Source organism: Mustela nivalis (genome assembly GCF_964662115.1).
Source record: "Mustela nivalis genome assembly, chromosome: 14".
Classification (NCBI taxonomy): Eukaryota; Metazoa; Chordata; class Mammalia; order Carnivora; family Mustelidae; genus Mustela; species Mustela nivalis.
In genome coordinates this window covers 91,404,906-91,425,106 of record NC_139033.1, presented here as the reverse complement: position 1 = coordinate 91,425,106, position 20,201 = coordinate 91,404,906, and positions in this window count along the sequence as shown.

Sequence of the window (20,201 nt, the reverse complement as noted above, 5' to 3'; positions counted from 1 at the left end):
CACTTATTATTCCCTATTTGCAAAGGCTGTGCTAGCTCATGTCCGCATGGAGATACCGTCCCTATTTAGATTCCCCCGGCATAGGCTAGGTTCTGCCCGCAAGGTGTGTCTGTCCCCAGGGCCCCTCTGGGATAACCAATCAGAGCTCCCTCTGTGTGCTCGCTTGCTAGGGCTGCTGTAGCAAATCACGACAGATTAGGGGGTTGCCTTATGGTTCTGGAGGCTTGAAGACCGAGCCCAAGGAAGTGTTGGTAGGCCTGGTTCCTTCGGCGGTCTCTCCTCAGCTCATCGATGGCTGCCTTCTCCCCAGAAGTGGTCTTTCCTCTCTGCATGCATCCCTGCTTGTCTCCCTGTGTGTCCATATCTCCTCCTCTTATAAGGACAGCGGTCAGGTCAGATCTGGCAATCCAAAGGGATTAGCTTTAACATGATCGCCCCTTTAAAGACCCCCATCTGCCAATACAGTCGTACTCGGAAGTAGGGGGCTTCAGGGCTTCCCCAGGCACCTTTTGTAGGGATCATAATTCAGCTCGCAACACATGCTATGCAAAGTAGGTGGTAATTTAATTTGCTAATCATGAGCATTATTTATGTAGCGAGCAGGTAAATACGTCCCGAGCTCCCAGCGTGGTCCCCGAATGAAAGCAGTTACAGAACTCGAGAGCAGATTCTCGCCGCCTTCCTGGCACTGGAGATTTGCCGACATTTTTAGGGCCTGGAACCTGTGAGTTTCCAGGAGCTTCTCTTCCAGCGCCAGCAGGATTCCTCATTCAGCCGGTATTCGTGGGGTACTTGCTACGCGCCAGGCAGTGTTCCCCATGTGGGGGATCCATGGAGAGCAGACGGAACCTCTCCTGCTTTTTTAGAGGGAACATCCTACCTGGGGAGACAGACAGTAACCACGAAAATAAATATGGTATCAGAGAATGAGAAGCGCAATAAGGAAAAATAAAGATGAAATTATCTCGTGAGTTCCCTGTTCAAAATTTACTGGACATTTATTTTATGAAATACCTTGCGGTAAAGGAGAAACCTGTCATTATTCTTCAATGATGTGCGAAGCGGTTCATCCATAAAGGTTAAAGTCAAGTCATAACAGCGAAGCTTCCCTCGCTCTTGTGCAGGAAACAAAAAACCCTTGCCCCTCAGATCCCCCAACTCAGCACAGCCTGATGCAGAAGATACTCAGCATGGCCCTCCTCCTCGAAGGCCAACTGTAGAAATCCTCAGGGGACCATGAGGTCACATCAGGATTTTGCTCGGTCTGGGACCCAGGGCAATAAACTCCACCCAAGTTACCACTTCTGCAAGGCCTGGGCTCTGCCATCCTCTCTGTGTGAGCTCAGCTTGTATCCTTCTTTCTGGGCCCTCCTTCCCTCCTCTGTGCAATGGGTCTGGGACTCATACCAGCCTGCCGGCCTCTTGCGAGGTCCACGGTCTCCCAAAGAGCTGAGCGCAGTGCCTGGCAAATAGTCAGCTCACAGTCAACAGTGGCTCCGTTGAGCTCTGGGCTCAGAAGCTTGGCTCTCCCACACCCAAGGCTGAGGTTTCACCTGCACCGCCTTGCCCTCCGCTGACTTCCCTGCCAGCAGAACCAAAGTTATTTGAGAGGTGAGAATGTTGGAAGTTACGGATCCAAGTGGGTTAAATAGCCATCCCAAACGTCTCCTCCTGTTTCTGGGTCCCAAGGCTGTTTTTAACAGTGTTCCCAGATCTTAAAAGAATCCTAGAATCCCACGACGAGAAGAGAGACTTGGGGTAATTTTATAGTAAAGGAAAATGAGACTCAGAGAGGGAAAAGATGTGTCCAAAGGCAGATCAGAGTTTAAGACCCAGTTAATATTTTTTTATTTAAGAAATAATTATGGGTCCTCCCACCACCCCACATTCTGGGCCCTGTTTCCAGCTGAGGTTGGGGTGGGCAAAGGGCTGCCTTCATGAAGCTTATGGCTTACGAGAGAAGACGGCTAATAAACTTGCAGTTACGTATCAGCTGTGCCCGTGTCACCTGTGACGGGTCATCCTTCTGTATCTACACCATCCCCTCCCTGCCTGGACCCTTGGGAGGCCGCCAGAGACACAGCTCTGTCCTCAGGCCCCTGGCCGAGGTTTAGGGCTGAGGAACGGAAGATTTCCATTCTTTCCAAATCCCAAGGATCGTTAAACGGGAATAACAAGGAAGACATTGCAGTGGAGAGAGGCAGATGCTGGAGGATGTCAGATACAACCATGGAAGGCTCTAGATGTGATTAATGGCTTAGCCAAGCTCTTGCTGTTGTCTTCAGGAGACGGGCAGCCGAGGCTCTGTTCCCACCCCACCCAGTCTCGGTTGCTTATTCACCTGTCAGTGTGGGGAGCTACCTTCAGAGCATAGTGACAGATGCTAAGCATTGGCCCTGGGGACAAGGTGAGGTGGTAACCTTGTCACCTCTGTTAAGAACCACCCATACCTTCCACTCCTCATCTGTTGTTGAGGGGCCAGGTGCTGTGCTCAGTGATATTTAAGCATAGTTTCTGAGACAGGTGTTGGGGGTCTACTGCCCCATCAATCACCCTGCCCTTTCCATACGTGCAAGAAAAAATAAAAAATGACTCAGCAACTGCTTTATGACGAGCTGCATGAAGGCCCAGTAGCCCCCTTCTGGGCTCTGATAAAATCGTGCTTATCTCATGTGCCTTCAGCTTGTAGAGCTCAGTGGAGTAGCTTATGTCAATCCTACCATCTCCCACCTCCCGTCATCAAAAGTCTATGGTCTTCCTGCTCAGGCTGGTCGCAAAGGGTAGAGGGAGACACAGCTGTGTTTGTCAAAGCCCTTGGTCTCACCATGTCTCCAGCTGTCCTTGAGAGGTCTACAGCTGGAGGTGGAAGAATGCTGGGGCATGCAATTCTTTAAAGTGCAGTAGGCTTGTGCCCCCGATAAACTGAGTCCGCAAACTATGGCTGGCTCTGATAGATTAAATAAGCAACAGTTCTTCATTGCTCAGTATGTGAGGTCAGGAAAAGGAACAAGGAGTCTAGCAGAAGGTGAAAACCAGAGGAGAGTGTTTGAGCGTCCTCCCCCCGAATCACACACTGAGGTTCAGGAGGAACATGAGAACAGACAAGTGAAGCTGAGATTTGAACCCAAGGCAGGCATTCTGGGTAATCATACCCTGGGACGAGCTTGGCTGTGTAGACAGTGCCTTCCTACTAGGTCAGCTGGTAGACAGGGTCTATGGAGAATATCACTTTACTTTGCTCCATCTCTCTCTAGCCAAATTCAGCCCTGCCTGCTCCGTCTGGAGGTCATGTACCTGGTCACTAAGAACGGGTTTGGGTTTAGTCCTGTCTTTGCCATTTTTTTAAGCTGGGACCTCAAGAGTTTACTAAACCCCTCTAGGCCTTAGATAGTAAGTAGTGTGAGAGGAAACCCTGGTTCTGGAGTTTGGTCCACAGAAGTACCAGCACAAAGATCACTGAGCCCATTTTACAGATGTCAAAACTGAGGCTCAGGAAGCCCGAGTGACTGACAGAGTTAGCAGCGAAGGAGCTGGAATCAGAGTTCAGAGCTCCTTTGCTTGGTGCTCCCTGACCTCCTCCCAGTCCCATGGCCTGGTCGTCTGGCCCATGTGGGGTGAGGCTGAATGAATGTTCTGGCTCTGACAGGCAGAGGCTGCCTAAGCGAAGTCCCAGCATGAGCAACCACGACCATTCACCCCATTGCCAGCTCTGATCTCAAGCAGCTCCCTGGAAGGTGGCGTGGGCTGGGGGGAACTGGTTCCTGGGGGCCCCGCCGACCCTTCTGACTTGGAAGGAATCCAGTTTCATCCCTAATGAGTGGAGTGGCTTATCCCAAATTGCCACAGCTTGTCCATATAGATTTGAAGGTGTCCTTTCCAGACGGGAGAGGGAACAGAAATCGTTCCTGCTGCTGGTGGCTCGTCAGCTTAGTTGGAGCGAGTTCATGGTTTGGAGTGAGGGATGCAGTTCTTGGTCCCTGGACTGCTGCCCACCATAGCTACGGCCGAAGTCCCTGAGGGGAGTTTGCAAGGCAGGAAGTGGGGGGAGGGGCATGCGGGGACTTTCTCTGCAGAGCAGATGCTGGTGGCAGGCCACCATCTTCTTGCCCTTCTTCCTCCCGTTCTCAGCCTTCCCTGACTTCCAGGAGGAGTTGGGGGGCTCTGCCGCAAGCTCACACCCCTGTGCCTCCCTCTGCCCTTATAGCCCGGCTTGAAGCCTCTGTACACTCGCTGGTCTTGCTCACCTAACTGGGAGTTTGGAGACCCAACTCATGGGTGATGTGAAGGCAATTCATTCACTCAATCAGGACTCATAAAGCACGTGCTGTGTGTTGATTTATAAATCACTGTTCCAGCCCCAGAGATATAGCCGTGACAAACGTGGAAAGACATCCATGCCCTTGTGGGATTTACATTCCTGTCAGGAGTAGGGGCAAATGGTAGACAAGAGAAGAAAGTAACCTATGTAATATGTTAGATAATGAAAAGTGTGAGGAAGAAAAAAAAGTGAAGCAGGGGAGAGGTCTGAGAGGCATTGAGAAGGATGTGGAGAATATTTTAGAAGGAATGAGGGGATCAAGGCTCCTTGAGAAAGAAACACTGAAGCAAAGACCTGACAGGAGGAGGGAACCAATCATAAAATGAGGAAGAACATTCTAGGCAGAAGGAACAGACAGTGCAAAGGCCCTGGGGTGGCAGCATGAATGCAAGGAGGCCAGCATGGCTGGAGTGGGGTGAGCAAGGGGGAAAGGCATGGTGGACAAGGACAGAGAGGTGATGGGGACCAGGTGATAGAGGACTTTGTGAACATGTTGGCTTTAACTCAGAAAGATCTGGAAGCCATTAGGGTGATCCACCATCCCAACTGGCCCAGGACTGAGGAGGCTCCTGGTTCACAGGACTTTCGGGGCTCTAATCAGGAAAGTCCCAGGTGCACCAGGATGAGGTGGTCACCTTAGAGCCACTCCAGTGTTTGGAGCTGTGACATGATCCGACCTCGGATTCATAAGGATTGTCCTGGTTGCTGAGTGGAGAACAGACGTCAAAGGAAAAGACTAAATCGGGGAGACCAGCGTGGAGACCTCTAACCCACGTGAGGGACTGCATCTGCCTCAGACCAGAGTGGTGGCCATGGGCGTGGTGCAGAGTGAAGATCTTCTAAATAGATTGAGAAGGACAGTGCCAGCTAGAGAGGATTGACAGAGAAGTGCCCATTCCCTGTGGTGGCCTCCCAGCAGGTGATATGCCCAGTTCCCTGGTGGGATGAGAAGCAGGCCCATTTCTGCCTTCATTGGGGTTCCTCTCAGCCTTACCTCCTCCTAGATGGGAGGGCAAGGCATGGACCCCTTTCTACAGATGAGGAAATCGAAGCTCAGAGAATGCCATGACCCCGGGCACACAGCAATCGAGAGTGAGAGTTAGGATGACACCTGGTTCTCCAGTCCTACCAAGGACCAGGCAGGCCTGGGTTTCAGGGCTAACCCCAGCAGAGCATCACTCACCTGGGACACTTCCGAGCCTCCATGTTCTCATCTGCAAAATGGAGACAGTGACCCTGGTTGGCTTCATCATCATGAGGAGTAAAGGAGACAATGTGTGGGGATGTGCAGCGACTCCTTGATGCTGCCATCTCCTCTTTCTTTCCTAGAATCCTTCTCCAGCCTCGGCAGTGAGTTAAAGGACTTTCTTAAGGACTGTTTTTGGGAGCCCAGTGGAGCCATTCTGTTCAGCTGAGTGCGGAATATTTACATCTTCTTTTCTAAAGGCAAATAATTTCCTTGAGATGCTGAATTAGTTCCCAAGCAGCCTCCAGGCTGTCTTGTAAATACATAGATATGAGTGTTAACGGAGCCCCCAGTTGTCCAGCAAACCAGAACAGAGAGGCTGGAGGGTTGTAAATATCAGAAACTCTGTTTCTCCCAGCTCTGCTTTCCAAAGCCTGACATTCCTTCTGCTATTGCTCTCTCCTTCTGCAAACTCTTGCTTGTTCATTCATGAATTTATTTAACAAATATTCACTGAACATCTATTTGGTGCCAGGCCCTGAGCTGGGCACTGGTGAGCCAAGCAGGAGCAAACAGGACGGGGTCCTGGCCTCATTGACTACAAGACAAGATGTCAACATGTCAATCAAAGTGCCTGATGCAGAGAAAAGCAATAATGACAATAATATTAATAAGTCATATTTCTTATTTTTAAAGATTTTATTTATTTGAGAGAGAGAGAGAACTAGGGGGCAAGAGAGAGAGCAAAACCCGGGTGGGGAGGGACAGAGGGAGATGGAGAAGCAGGCTCTCTGCTAAATAGGGAGCCCGATGTGGGGCTTGATCCCCAGATCCCAGGATCATGACCTGAGCCAAAGGTAGACTCTAAACTGACTGAGCCAGCCAGGCAGCTGGATAATTCATATTTCTCATGTAATTGAGATTGACTTTACATACAGAGAAATGCTCAGATCTGAAGTATCTTATTCAATCTGTTTTGAGGAATTCCTATCAAAAGGAGACATTTAGTCATTCCAGAAAGTTTCCTCATGCCCCTTCCTGATCAGGTTCCCCCTTCCCTACCCCAGCCCCCAAACAACCACTGTCCTGATCTCTATCATCACAGGGTCAGTTTTGCCCATCCTCGAATTTCATATAGATGCGATCATGCGAAACAGACTTTTTTGTGCTTGGATTTCTTTCGCTCATTTTTGAGATTCCTCTATGTTACAGAATGAATCAGTCATTTATGAGCCTTTTTTTTTTTTTTTTTGGAGAAGTATTTAATTGTCTAAATATACCATGATCTTTTTTTGATCTATTTTTCTTGTAGGTGACTATTTAAGCTGTTTCCCTTTGGGAAGCTCTTATGAAAGGAGATGCTGTGAACATTTGTCTTCAAAGCTTTTCCTGGACGTTTGTTTTCATTTCTCTGGGATAGATGCCTCGGAAAGGGATTGGTGGGTCCCAGGGTGAGCTGTACATGTAACGTCTAGAGAAATTGCCAAACTGTTTTCCAGAGCGATTGTGCCATTTCAGGTTCCTACCAGCCGCGAGGGAGGGTCCCAGCTCCTTCATGTTCTGACCCTGCATTAGGTGTTGCTGGTCCTTTAATTTCAGCCACTCTTGTGGGCGTGTAGCAGTACCCCATTATGATTTTAATTGGCGTGTTTCTAAAGACTAATGTGGGTGAGCACTTCCTCTTGTGCCTCTTGGCCATTTGCTTATTTTCTTGTAGGAAGTGTCTGTTCACATTTTTGTTCAATTGAATCACTCTTCTTCATATTATCAGGTTATACAAATTCTTAATATATTCTGAATGCAAGTCTTTCATCAGATATGTTTTGCAGTCTTCTCTTCCAGTCTGTGGCTTGCTTATCTATATTCTTAAAGGTGTATTTTGGATAAGTAGAAATTTTAATTTTAGTGAAGCTCAGTTTTTTTTTTTCCTTTTCGTGATTCATACTTTCTAAACCATTTCAGAGAAAACTTCGCCTGTCGAAAAGGTCATCAAGATATTCTCTTACTTTTTTTTCTTCCCCCTACTAGCAGCTTTTTGTTTTAGCTCTTATATTTAGGTCTGTGATCACTCATAATACACCAGAGATGTGTCAACTGCTTAACATGGAGTATCTTATTTAATTCTACTTAGTAATTCCATGCCTTAGGCAGAAACATTGTTTCCATTTTCACATGGAGGACTCTTATTTACCTCTCTTATTGTATTTCAATCATTATTCACTGGTTTGTTTCACCAACATTTATCTGAGATTCATTTTGGACCTGGGAAGACCTGCTTTGAATTTGCACTTGACTTGTACATTGAAGACTTTCAATTTCTGCCCAGAGAGAATCCAGGGGACACAGGACACAGAGACTGTGACCAGAAGGACTTCACAGAAGAAGGGGCTTTGCGATAGCCTTTGGAGGCTGGATTAGATGCGAAGGTTCAAGTACAAGAAGAAAAGATGTGAAGAAGGGAAATTCATGGACAAAGGCGCAAGGATGGCCTCCCTCTTCCTGGGATGGTTTGTCCCATGATAATAAGTCTGGTGCATTGTACTGATGGCCCCACTTCTTTTCTCTCTATCCCCTTGCTTCATCAACCTCAGAGTTCCTTCCCTCCATGCAAAGTCCTTCTTTCCCTATGTGACTTTTTTTTTTAGGCGTTTGAATGAGGCACAAACTACAGTGTGCCTTTTCTGAGACTAGATCTCCAGAAGTGTCTTAGCTAGTGCTGCCCTTGCAAAATATCACAGTCTGGGTGACTTAATAGTAAAAATTTATTTCTCATGGTTCTAGAAGCTGACATCCAGTGTCAAAGTGGCGATGACATTCTGGGGCTTCTTCTGTTGGACTGTAAGAGGTCACCGTCTCTTCTCGTGCGTACATAGAGAGAAGAACTCTCTAGTGTTTCTTCCTGTAAGGACACAAGTTCTATTAGGTCAGGGCCCTACCCTCATGACCTCATTTAACCTGAATTATCTCTGTAAAATTCCCATCTCCAAATACAGTCATGTCAGGATTAAAACTTCAACATAAGAACTTTGAGGGAACACAGACATTCAGTCCATAGTAGGAAGTTTTGCATGTTTCTGCTTGCTCTCTTATGTCTCTGTCATTGTCATGGGCACACGCCCAGACTGAGACACTAGTAGATAAGAGGTACGTGCAGCCGTGCCAAGTCACCCCGCCCATCCTAGCTAAGACCGTCCAACACCAGCCTACAGCTAGCCAGCCAGCCCCCACTGTGTCACCTGAGTCATGTAGGAAGCAGATGCATAAGCGGAGTTCCGAGTGAAAGATGTTTCTTCAGGGGTGTCACCTGTGAAATGTAAAAAGAGAAGGAAGCAGTATTGGGCAGAGAGACTCAGATCATGATGCACATCGTATAAAGTCCCAACCAACCTCAAAGGGAGCTCTGCAGCAAAAGTTTCCCTTTATGGAGTCTAGCATTGGCAGAAATAGCCAGGCTCTACTGTGTTCAGTCATTATCTGAAGGTGTCCTGGATGTATGTGGCCTTGGATTCAAAGCCAAGGGATAGCCCAAATTTCCCAGCAGGTGGACGTCATCACGTAATGGTACTCCTTGTGGCTGAACCTAAGATTCTTCTAGAGGCCAGATATAAGCAGTGCACCCCGATGACTGCCATACACAGACAGGTGAGAGAGCCCAGACATGACCTGCAGAGCAGAGCCACCCAGCCAATTACCCCAGGCACTAAGCAATAAGCACTCACTGTTTTAGACCTCTGTGGATGCTTGTCATGCAACATTATAGACGCAGTAGGCAACTGATATAATAAATTAGCTCTGCTCTCAACGGCTAGGTACCTCATTTCTCCCTGGGGAGAGGAAGACTCTGTTCCAGCCAAATAAATCCATTAAAAAGATTTTAAAATTCTTGGTCACCATGAGTGTGCCTGACTCTGCCAGGCAACCCATTTCCAGTTAATAATGTCTGTGCTTATGACTTCATTGAGTATCAATTTGTAATGACTAACACCATCGTGGTTCTTTAGCAGCCTTCTGGGGGAGTGTTTTGTTCAGCCACTAAAATACAGCGACTATCAAAAAATTAAGGGAGGGGTTCCTGGGTGGCTCAGTGGGTTAAGCCTCTGCCTTTGGCTCGGGTCATGATCTCGGGATCCTGGGATCAAGCCCCACATTGAGCTCTCTGCTCAGCAGGGAGTGAGCCTGCTTCTCCCTCTCTCTCTGCCTGCCTCTCTGCCTACTTGTGATCTCTCTGTGTCAAATTAATAAATAAAATCTTTTAAAAAAATTGTTATCTTAAAAAAAAATTAGGCGAGGTGTTGCTAATTATCCAGGCTCTTCCACTTACGCATTTCAGGCAGCAGGCCCTGGACATTGTTGGCCTGGCTCATTGAACATGGGGTAATGCCCTAAATGCCAGTCTAAGAAGAAGAAAGGAGGCACTTTCAGCTTCCATCTTGCATGAAGCTCAGAATTCTCCAGAAGTAGGGCACTACAGTAGATGGGAAAGGCTCAGGATTGTCCTTCAAGTCTCCCCACAAGCGTTTCCCACGTACATCTTGATCTCCCTGCTTGTAGATCACCTCTTTTATCCAAACCATCAAAGGGACATTTGATGTTACCATCAAAATATCTCAAACAACATTTTGAGGAACCTCCATACTGTTTTCCAAAGTGGCTGTACCAACTTGCATTCCTACCAACAGTATAAGAGGGTTCCTCTTTCTCCACATCTTCTCTAACACTTGTTTCCTGCCTTGTTAATTTTTGCTGGTGTAATTCTAACTGGTGTGAGGTGGTATCTTAATGTGGTTTTGATTTGAATCTCCCTGATGGCTAATGATGTTGAACATTTTTCCATGAGTCTCTTTAGCCATTTGTGTGTCTTCTTTGGAGAAGTGTCTGTTCATATCTTCTGCCCATTTTTTGACTTATTTGTTTTTTGGGTGTTGAGTTTGAGAAGTTCTTTATAGATCTTGGATACCAGCCCTTTGTCTGTGGTGTCATTTGCAAATATCCTCCCCCATTCCGTGGTTGGCTCCTAGTTTTGTTGACTGTTTCCTTTGCTGTGCAGAAGTTTTTTGGTGAAGTCCCAAAAGTTCATTTTCACTTTTGTTTCCCTTGCCTTTGGAGATGTTTCTTGAAAAAAGTTGCTGTGGCTGATGTTGAAGAGGTTACTGCCTGTGTATTAAAGAGGGTACACAGTACATGGAGCACTGGGTGTTATACTCAATGAATCATGGAACACTACAACAGAAACTAGTGATGTACTGTATGGTGACTAACATAACATAATAAAATTAATCTCAAAACAATTAATTAAATCCATTCTTCTCACCCTCCCCCACTGTCAATCTGGTCAGAGATACCAGCATCTCTTGTCTAGAAGCTGTGAGATTCCCTACCTAAATCCCATATTTCCACTCCTGCCCTGTAGTCTGCCCTTAGCCCAACAGTCAGAACAATCTGATTCAAAATAAAGTCAGATCCAATCTCACGTCTGCTCAAGATTCTTCCAGGTTTCCTCAGCTCATTCCCAGAAAAACCCAACATCATTACCAAGGTGTTTTTCTTCTCGAATGCTAGGACACAAACCATCCCAATGCTAGTGGCTTAAGATAACTGTATATTATTTCTCATAATTCTGTGGGTTGACGATGCACTTTTGCTTCACATGGGATGGGAGAGACCCTGGGATAGCTGGAAGGTCTAGAAATGATCTCATTTGCCTTGCAGGCAGTTAGAATTGGTGCTATCCGGAAGCTCAATGAGGGCTATCAGCTGGGTGCCTAGTTCTCCTCCATGTGATCCTATTTACACAGCTGCTTGGGCTTCCTCTCAGTATGGTGGCCAAGTCCAAGAGCAGGAGCAAATGGTAGAGGTTGCTGAAGCCAAACTCTTAAGGCCTGCATCACTTCTGCTGTGTTCTATCATTTGGCCCTTTTTTACTGTGGGAGAAAACCATAGAAGGGCATGACTGCTGAGAAGTGTGATCTATTGGGGGTGGGGAGGGGAAGCCACCAATGTCACTGACCACCACCAAGACCTTTCACAGAGCCTTGCTCTGTTCAGTATGGTAACCACTGTTCACCTATGCCTACTGAGCACATCAAGTTTGGCTAGTCCAAGTTGATACATGCTATAGGCCTACAATATATCCCAGGTTATAATGACATTGTATATCACTAATCACTTTTTAAGTGCATTACAAATTGAAATGATAACTTTTTTTGGTTGGATTGGGTTAAATCACATTTATTAATGAAATTAATATCACCTGCTTCTTTCTACTCTACTCTAAATTTTAAAATTAGTCCTTCTTCAGCCCTCACCTGCCTGTCTGACACCTGATATCACTTTTTCATTCACCAACTCCTGCTGCCCTGGCTTCTTGTCAGTTATTTTCTTATGTCTGATCTTTTTCGCAGGCCCTTCTTTGTGCCCGGAATGCTCTACCCCTGGAAGCCCATGCATCTGGCTCTTTCTCATTGCTTGGATCCCCACTTAAATGCCCCCTTCTCTCAGAACCTAAGTAGGCTTGGCATGGTCATTTCATACCTCACTCCCTGTTTATTTTCATTATGGCCTGAATCCTAGGCTGTGCTTTAATTCTTGGTCTGCTGGTATGCCGTCTGTTTCACCATTACAGTAAAATCCATGAGGATAGGAATGCTTTCCTGGTGTAAAGCAGGCACTCAGAATATAATTGCTAGACTAATGCCCTACAAAGACTTTGGAGCACAGGCTGAAGGAGCCCCCCCCCCCAACTCTAGTGCAATGAGATAAAGGTAAGGTGAATCCCCCAGATCATAAAATCAAGGCATAGATTTACATGTAGTAATATTATTACTGGTGTTATTATTATTATTAGTTGGGGATTAAAGATCTGGACAGAATTCTCAGGGTCAGAGTAAAAGTGCAGAGCAGGGCTCCTGTCATCTGCCTTCAGGGTCCTTCTCCATTGGCAGAGAGGAAAGCAATGCAGACACAGACAGACACTTGCAGGAAGGATCCACCAGTCCATGGCTCCCTATTACCCTGTGTAAGAAAAGGAATCTCCATTCTGTATCATGATCTGCAGGGCTATAGACACATCGATGATGCATAACTGTTTGATGGAGTGTTTGTTATTTCTCCCACTATAAAAAAAAAAAAAGAAAGAAACTTTAAAAAGAATGGGTAGATACATGGTGGGGGCTAGCAAACTTCTGAGAGGGGGACTGAGGACTCTGGGGTGTGTTCCGAGCTGTCATACAGAACTCTGTAGGTTTCCCAGGTGATGCCCAGTCCAGGACCAGGAGAACTACACATTTGTCCAAATGCAATGGCAAAAGAAAGCAAAGTCACTAATCTGGAGGCCTATGGAGGATTTTACGAGCAGCAGAAAGCAAAGCGGGACATGAATGAAGGAGGGATAGTAATTTAATTTAAATGCAATTGCCTCTGTCTAGTAAACACAAGCCTCTGGTCTGGGAAAGATTGAGTGGAAGAGAGTACGCTGTCAATAACAGGCCACTCCAAAGCCACGGGTCTCATTTACCATTTATTTAAGCATCGGGGAATACAGTAAATTCATTCAAAACGAGATAATGGGTGTGAATGCATTTTGTAAACTTTAAAGTGCTCAGCAAATAAAAGGTGATGGTTATTTTGCAAGCATAATGCGCTCCAGACTAAATGTAATAAAGGTTCCATAATACAGAGTTGTGACTGTCTTGTTCAAGGCTGAATCCCCAGTGCCCGGCACAGGGAGATACTAATGCATTCGTTTTGGAAAAATGAGTGACTGAATGAAGTTCATGTGAATCCTCTCGGGGCTGGGAATCCAGGGGCCTGAGTTTGTGTTCTGACTACATCTCCAAAGTGGCCCTGGGCCTGTCTGTTTCCTCATCTATAAGAACAGTCCCTGTCTCAAAGCTGCCCTGAGGATTCGGTAGGGGAAATGCATGTTAGGTAGTAAGTGCAGTGTCTGGTAGACAGCAAGTGCCAAGCAATGGAAGATCCTCTTTTGCATTGCAAAGCCCAAATCTAGATTAAACATACTAGTCCTTCTGAATTTAAAGCACAGATGTTCCTACAAAGTGATTCGGAATCAATACTTGAGTTGATTTCAGTTCTTGCAAGAAACAGCTTAAGAATAACAGCTCCAGTTATCATTGGTTGGAAGTTAGATGATGAAATAAACAAACAAGGGTGAACACCTCCCCATCAGACCAGGACGATGGGCACATGGAAATGGATGGGTCATCGCCAAATACACAATCCCTCCTGCGGAACCACTGGATAAACACAGGCTGGCAGTGAGGGTAAAATGAGCCATTTATCCGTGGCTGAAGACAGGCTCACAGATGCGCTGTTGGTATCAAAATTATACACCACAAGTACGCAATACAGGCTCAGGGGTCCGATCGGAACTGTGGCATCATGGGGACAGGTTTGCTTCCTTGGAAGTTTTGGTGTGTAGACTGTGGACCAGAAGAGTTCTCAGACCTCTGACATGTCTCATCAGTCTGGTTGCATAAGGTTGCTTTCTGGAGCTACATTTTCTGCAGGTGTTGGCTGGAAAGACAACGAGGAAGAGAATAACAAATCTATTTGAATAGGTAACCATTGCTAAAAGGTAGTGATGGGGTGGAGATCTCCAGGTTTCATATCTGAACCTTTCTGGACAGAGCACAGTAGGAATTCAGGAGACAGAAGAACAACACAATACCACCACTTTCTAGTTCTTGTCAAGTTTCTCAACCTCTCGATGTACCACACTTAGTATCCTGATCTACACGATGAGGATAATGATGACCTTTACCTCCCTGGATATTTGCATGAATCAAATGTTAGAGCAGCATTAGGCATATAAAAAATGCCCGATAAACTTCAGATAATATTGTTTTTTCTCATGGCAGTAATAAACAGACCCTGAGAGGGTCCAGCAGCTAATGGGCTCATTGTAGGGTCCGAGGTTGGTTAAGGTTGGGTAGAAAAGTATCTGGGACATTACAAACCATGTTGAGGAGAGTTTCATTGAAGGTAGATTTGGATAGCTATTAAGTTCAAGGGCAGGTGTACTCTCTGAGAGAGGGGGAGGTGAAAATGGAAGGCCTGGGAACACAGAGTGCCAGAGACTTGTGTCATTAACAAGGATTGGAGACAGACTGAAACAGAAAGACTACTGTGCATTGAGCATCTACTATCTCCCAGCTGCATGCTGGGTATTGTGAGTACATGGCAAATACTTCATTCTCAGATCAGGCAAGAAATAGATCACAGTTCCTATTTTATACTAAGAACAGAGGTCTGTTGGGGGACATGCTTTGCTGAAGTCATGTAGCTAATCAGTAAAAGGAGGAGATTTAAAGCCAGGTCTCTCTACAAGTGACTGCAGTTGTCTTCCAAAAAAGAAAAGGTTTCATTATAAAGTAAGATCTGCCTGTGGAAAAAATAAGTACCAAAAGATATGCAATGAGAAAGGTTTCCTTTCCACTTCCACCCCTGGTTCTTTTGCCAGGGATAAACCACTCCCCCCTGATTTCTTCTTCATCTTGCCCAAAATATTTTTTTAAGCATAGGCAAGCAAGCCTGAAACACACACACACACATTTTAAATGTATAAAAATATAAGCTAGAGCATATTAAATAAGTGTTTCTGTATTTTTATTTTTTAATACTTAAATACACCTTGGAGGCTTACTTGTATCAGCCCAAAGAGGGCCATCAGAATGTCACTACCTGAACCAAACATAATTCCTGTACCATTCCTCCTTGGTGGACTCTTAGCTTCTTTCCAGCCATTGCTTCGACAATGTTGTAATGAATATCCTAGAATATACCACTAGATACATGTTTGAGGTCATTTGTAGGATAAATTCTTTTTTAAGTAGACTCTGTGCCCAGCATGGGGCTCAAACTCTTGACACCAAGATCAAGAGTCACGTGCCTTACCAATGGCATCAGCCAGGCACCCCTGTATGATAAACTTTTATGGTTAAACCAAAAGATTAAGTGCATTTTTGGTTTATTTTAGTCAGTGTAGGTAAAATCTATAACTAGTATTGTCTTCCACTATTCTAGATACCCCTTACACACACACACACACACACACACACACACACACACACTCTTCAGCACTGTGGACTATGCTGGAGGTTGTCTTGTTAGGGTGAAAGGCATGGTTTGGGGGCTAGGAATCCTTCCAGCTTGACTGCAGTTTGCTTTGAGATGGTTTTGATAAATTTCACACACTATCTTCTTATAGAATAAGAAAGGTCATCTTTACAGAGTTGGTTACCAAATATAGAGGTGGCAATTCACTGATTCATAGTTTTTACCGTGTCCTCTATTGTCCTGCTCCTGTTTTAAGAGGAAACATGGGGATAATGGGTGTGTATTATCAGCTCCACTCCCTCCCCTCACCAAATAAGGAAAATTTTGCCACTGTTTGCTCTGCATTCCCTCCCTTCCTCCTCTGCCCTCCAAACATGCATTATGCAGAAAGAATAAGAACTCAGCTGAGGGAGAGCCAAAAAAGGTGGGGTTGGAAAGATTTCTTCTGGAGGGGGAAAAGAGCAAAACAAGAAAGAAAGAAGAAGAGGACAAGTTGGCGGCTTGGGTGCTGAATTTTGGTTCAGAGCTGAACTTTGTGGGGCAATTAGAGAAGGGTTCCCTTTGGGTCAGCTACCAAATAGGACAGTGAGAGAATTTGGGTAAAGGTGTTTTAAACATGGTGCTGTGATTATGAATTGGAAGTCCCCAAGAGAGATGCATAAATATTGGGATTGCTTTTTAGTAGCTTTTGATTGCTGGACTGTGTTTCTTTGAATATCATGCTATTCCAACCTGGACCATGTGGTGCCCCCAGATATACTCGGGTTATGCTCTTGTCACTGTCACCATCAACTATCCTCATAATCATTACTGCTATTTATTAAACACATTTGTGAACAAGACACAGTGATAGATGTGTTACATGATTTTTAAGAACCAAGAAGGTAGATCATATTCCTAGCCCTACTTCGCAGCAAAGAAATCTGAGCTCAACATGGTTCAGCACTTTGCCGGTGGCCTCGTGGCTGGTGCCAGCACTGGAATTTACAGCTGTGTGTGTCCATATCAAAAGTCCATGCTCTAATTTCCTATCATCCTTGTTAGCTTCATATTCCTGTTGATGCAGGGGTATACGTGATGAGCCTTTGAACCTTGTGGGAGTAAACTTCAAATTCATGGTCACCTTAAATTTTTCTGGGGAGCTGGAGTGTATCCCTAGAGGGTAAACAATGTGTCAACTCTTAAGAATGGTGCAGAGGGCTAGAATGCAATGACAGATAATAGGAATCACGTGGGCCTAGACATGGAGATAAGAAAGTCTATTGAGACTTGGGAAGGGTAAATCCAGGTATATAAATGTGAGACCACGTATTTAGACAGGGGCTAACTCGTGAAGGGATTTGAACGCCGGGCTACAGGATCTGGTTTTATGATAAAGATGTGAGATGTCTTTGTGGGATTTTGAGTAGACTTTCCTACTAAAAGAAAAAATCACTCCAGCTGCGAAGGACATAATATATCCGAGAGGGGCATGAAGAAGGGCTGGGGAGCTGTAGGGATGTTATGGCAAAAGTCCAGGGAAGAGATGATAATGGGTGAACATGGACAGAGAGGAGGTGATACAAAAGGACCCAGAAACTAATAGGACGTGGAGGTTGGGAAAGGGGAGAATCTCCAGATGTCTCCGGAGCTTTTAGTCTGGGAGACTGTTGCTTTTCCAGGTCACTGATTAACATCAGCACAGAATGGGGAGTTCCAGGGTCATATACAAATTCTGTAGCCCTGGGGGACAGTTTCATGGTGTCGCCTTCTCTCTTGGGGGTTCTCAGAGAACAACCTGTGTCATGAATGACATTGCCTAGCTCAGATGTTCAAAGCTGCATTTTTGCCACCTTCTTCTGTTATCCTATCCTATGCAAGGAGGCTGTCAGCACCTTCCCGGGGCACAATAAAAGAAGCTGTGCATCCACCCCATTCCCGGAGTTCTGTGTGCTCAGATTCCTTGCCAGGAAAATCTGCCCAGGCAGCAGAGCCCCATGCCAGGGACATGCGATCCCCTGTTACTATGATTAATTTGGATAAACATATGTTGGAAAAGCAACACAGAGTGGGAGCTCTCTCCTGGATGAATTAGAATGAGCTGCGTTGAAACTGGATCGCTCAAGCATCAAATCTGTAGACAACTTTCAGGGGGCACGGGATGGTAGATAGAGTGGGCAGACAGAGCTGTGGAATTTCAAAACACTAAGAATGCAGAAAGTTCTTTGAGGGGAATCCCTACAACACACTGTTCCTTCCAACTTGGCAGGTAAACAGGGCTGAGAGCACCAGTGAGAAACTGAACCCTGTTCTGTTCCTCTCAGAGCCCAGAGACAGAGCAACTGTTTGCTGAGACAATGTCATAGAGATAAGAGCTTTAGCACCAATGTCAAGTGGATGTGGGGACAGAGCCTGGCTCTTCCACTTATCATAGGACCTGGGTTCAGAAACTTGGCTTCAGAGTCTCATTTTTCTTCTTAAAATGTAAGGTGGTGGTGTGATCTACCTCCTTTGTTAACTGAGGATTCAATGTGTGTAATAACACACACAAAGTGTATTTAAGCAACAATAACTTTTGAGCCTCAGCCACGTGCCAGGCTTCATGCTAAGCATCGATTGCTGAAAAAGGCAGATTGATCCCCTGTCTTTTTAGACCATATATTCTAGTAAATTATAAGCTCTTCACACCCATCAGGCATCCTTAGTGACTGCCTGGTGTGTGCCAGACTCCATGCTAGGAGTTTTCATTTACTATCTGTGAGCCTCAGTCAAAAGCTGAGAGATATGCATTCTATAAAACCCAACATCTTGTCTCTTTAGAACACCAGATTCATTTAGAGATGAGACCGACCATCCTCTGTGGGCCAGGCCCTTTTTTACAGAGAACAATTCCATAGCATAATAACACTTCCTTGCTACAGGGGAAGGAACTATCTTCTATATCTGGCTTTTTATTGTAACCTCATTTTCTTCTGCTTACTGATGTTGGAAAGAGCCGTGTCCTGATCTAGGCTGGGTTTGTTGGGTTTTTTGTTTTGTTTTGTTTTGTTTTTTGTTTTTGTTTTTGTTTTTTGTAATCTAGAGCATTGAAGAAGGGCTTGTCTCCTCTAATCCTGTGACAGTGAGGTTGCTAAGGAGACCATTGTCATATTAACTCAGTAAACACTGAGATGCTGGTGATTCTAGGGAGGAGAGCCTTGCTCTTTTGAGAAAGCAAAATCTCTCCCTTTTGATGGAAGAGGGAAAGCCATCATGGAGATTGTTGCCTTCATTTTTCCAAGAGGATCAAAGCACTTGGCCACTCTTTATGTTTCTGATCATCATGAGGCTAGAAGAGAGGCAGGGGAGTTGGAGAAATCCCATGGTAATCTTTTAGCTGATCAAAAAACTGGGCTCCATAAGATTACCTCTAGAAACCTGCACCCCTGTACTTTAGAACAAGTGATTATTTTTTTTAAAGGCAATAGAAAATAAAGAAAAACAAAATTAGGAAATCTAGTTTAGGGGAGGATACACACATGCCTCTTTGTAGCTGGGTTGGAGAAGCAGGTTTCTGATGAGGCAAGGACTCAGATGTCAAGTTGACTTGATGAGGCAGAAAGCAATCCATGCTTCTGGAGGTGCTAATCCTACCCCTGAGATGAGCTCGTTCTGCATGCTTAGTAAAAGTAAAGTGAAAGCATTAATCTATTCCCTGATTGATAGTGGACTTGGATTAATAAAAAGTGCCTACATATGCATTTCTTGCAATAAAATATTTATCACAAGATAAAAAAGATTGATTGAGCACATGAGTAAATAGTATTCTAAGGGGTTGGTGATTTGAGTTTTGTACTTTAAGAGATCTGGATTTTTTTAAGATGTATGGAAATCTGGGAAATCGAGGTTCTGTTTTTAAGTATTGAGATTGGGTCTCTATGAAGCTTAAATAGGAACCCACCAAAGAATGCAGTTTCCCCCTTGGCTCTTATTCAGGGAATCATAAACCCACAGATTGTAGGTGCTGGATGGAAGCACAATGAAGATTTTACCAAACAATTTCAATATGTGGAAGGAAAAACTGGGAGCAAGAAAGAACTGGCTATTTGCTCAAGGTCAAACAGGCCATAACCAGACCCAGATAGCCTAGCTCCTAGTCTTGTCTGTCTAGTACAAAAGGAGAGCTCTTGCTTTATTTGATGGTTTCAAGTGTATTCCTTGAGTTTACCCACGGCAATGGCCCACGAGATTTCCCCTCCATTTGAGCCACAGAATGCTGGTCCCATAAATCAATTGTTACCTCCCTGCTCTTGGCTTCCCTTCATCTTACCGTGCTGGGCGTCTCAGCCCCCAGGCACCACAGCCCCCACTCCACAGTCTGTCCCCTGCTACTCTGCTCCCGGCCACTCCCCGCAGAGTGGGAGAGGGTGACAGGCATAGGGAGGAAAGATGGGCAGCCACCAAGGAAGACTCTGTGATTTGGAGACATTTTGGTGACAGGCACACACACAGAGACTGGGAAAGAATGGCTTTTTCAAACAGCATAAATAGAAAACCACAGGGCCTGTGGGCTCGCTGCTACATAATGAACAAGCTTACCTTTTCCTAACAACATTTTAAGTCAGTAATTGGCCCAACAGGGGACACGAACTGTACACCAAGTTG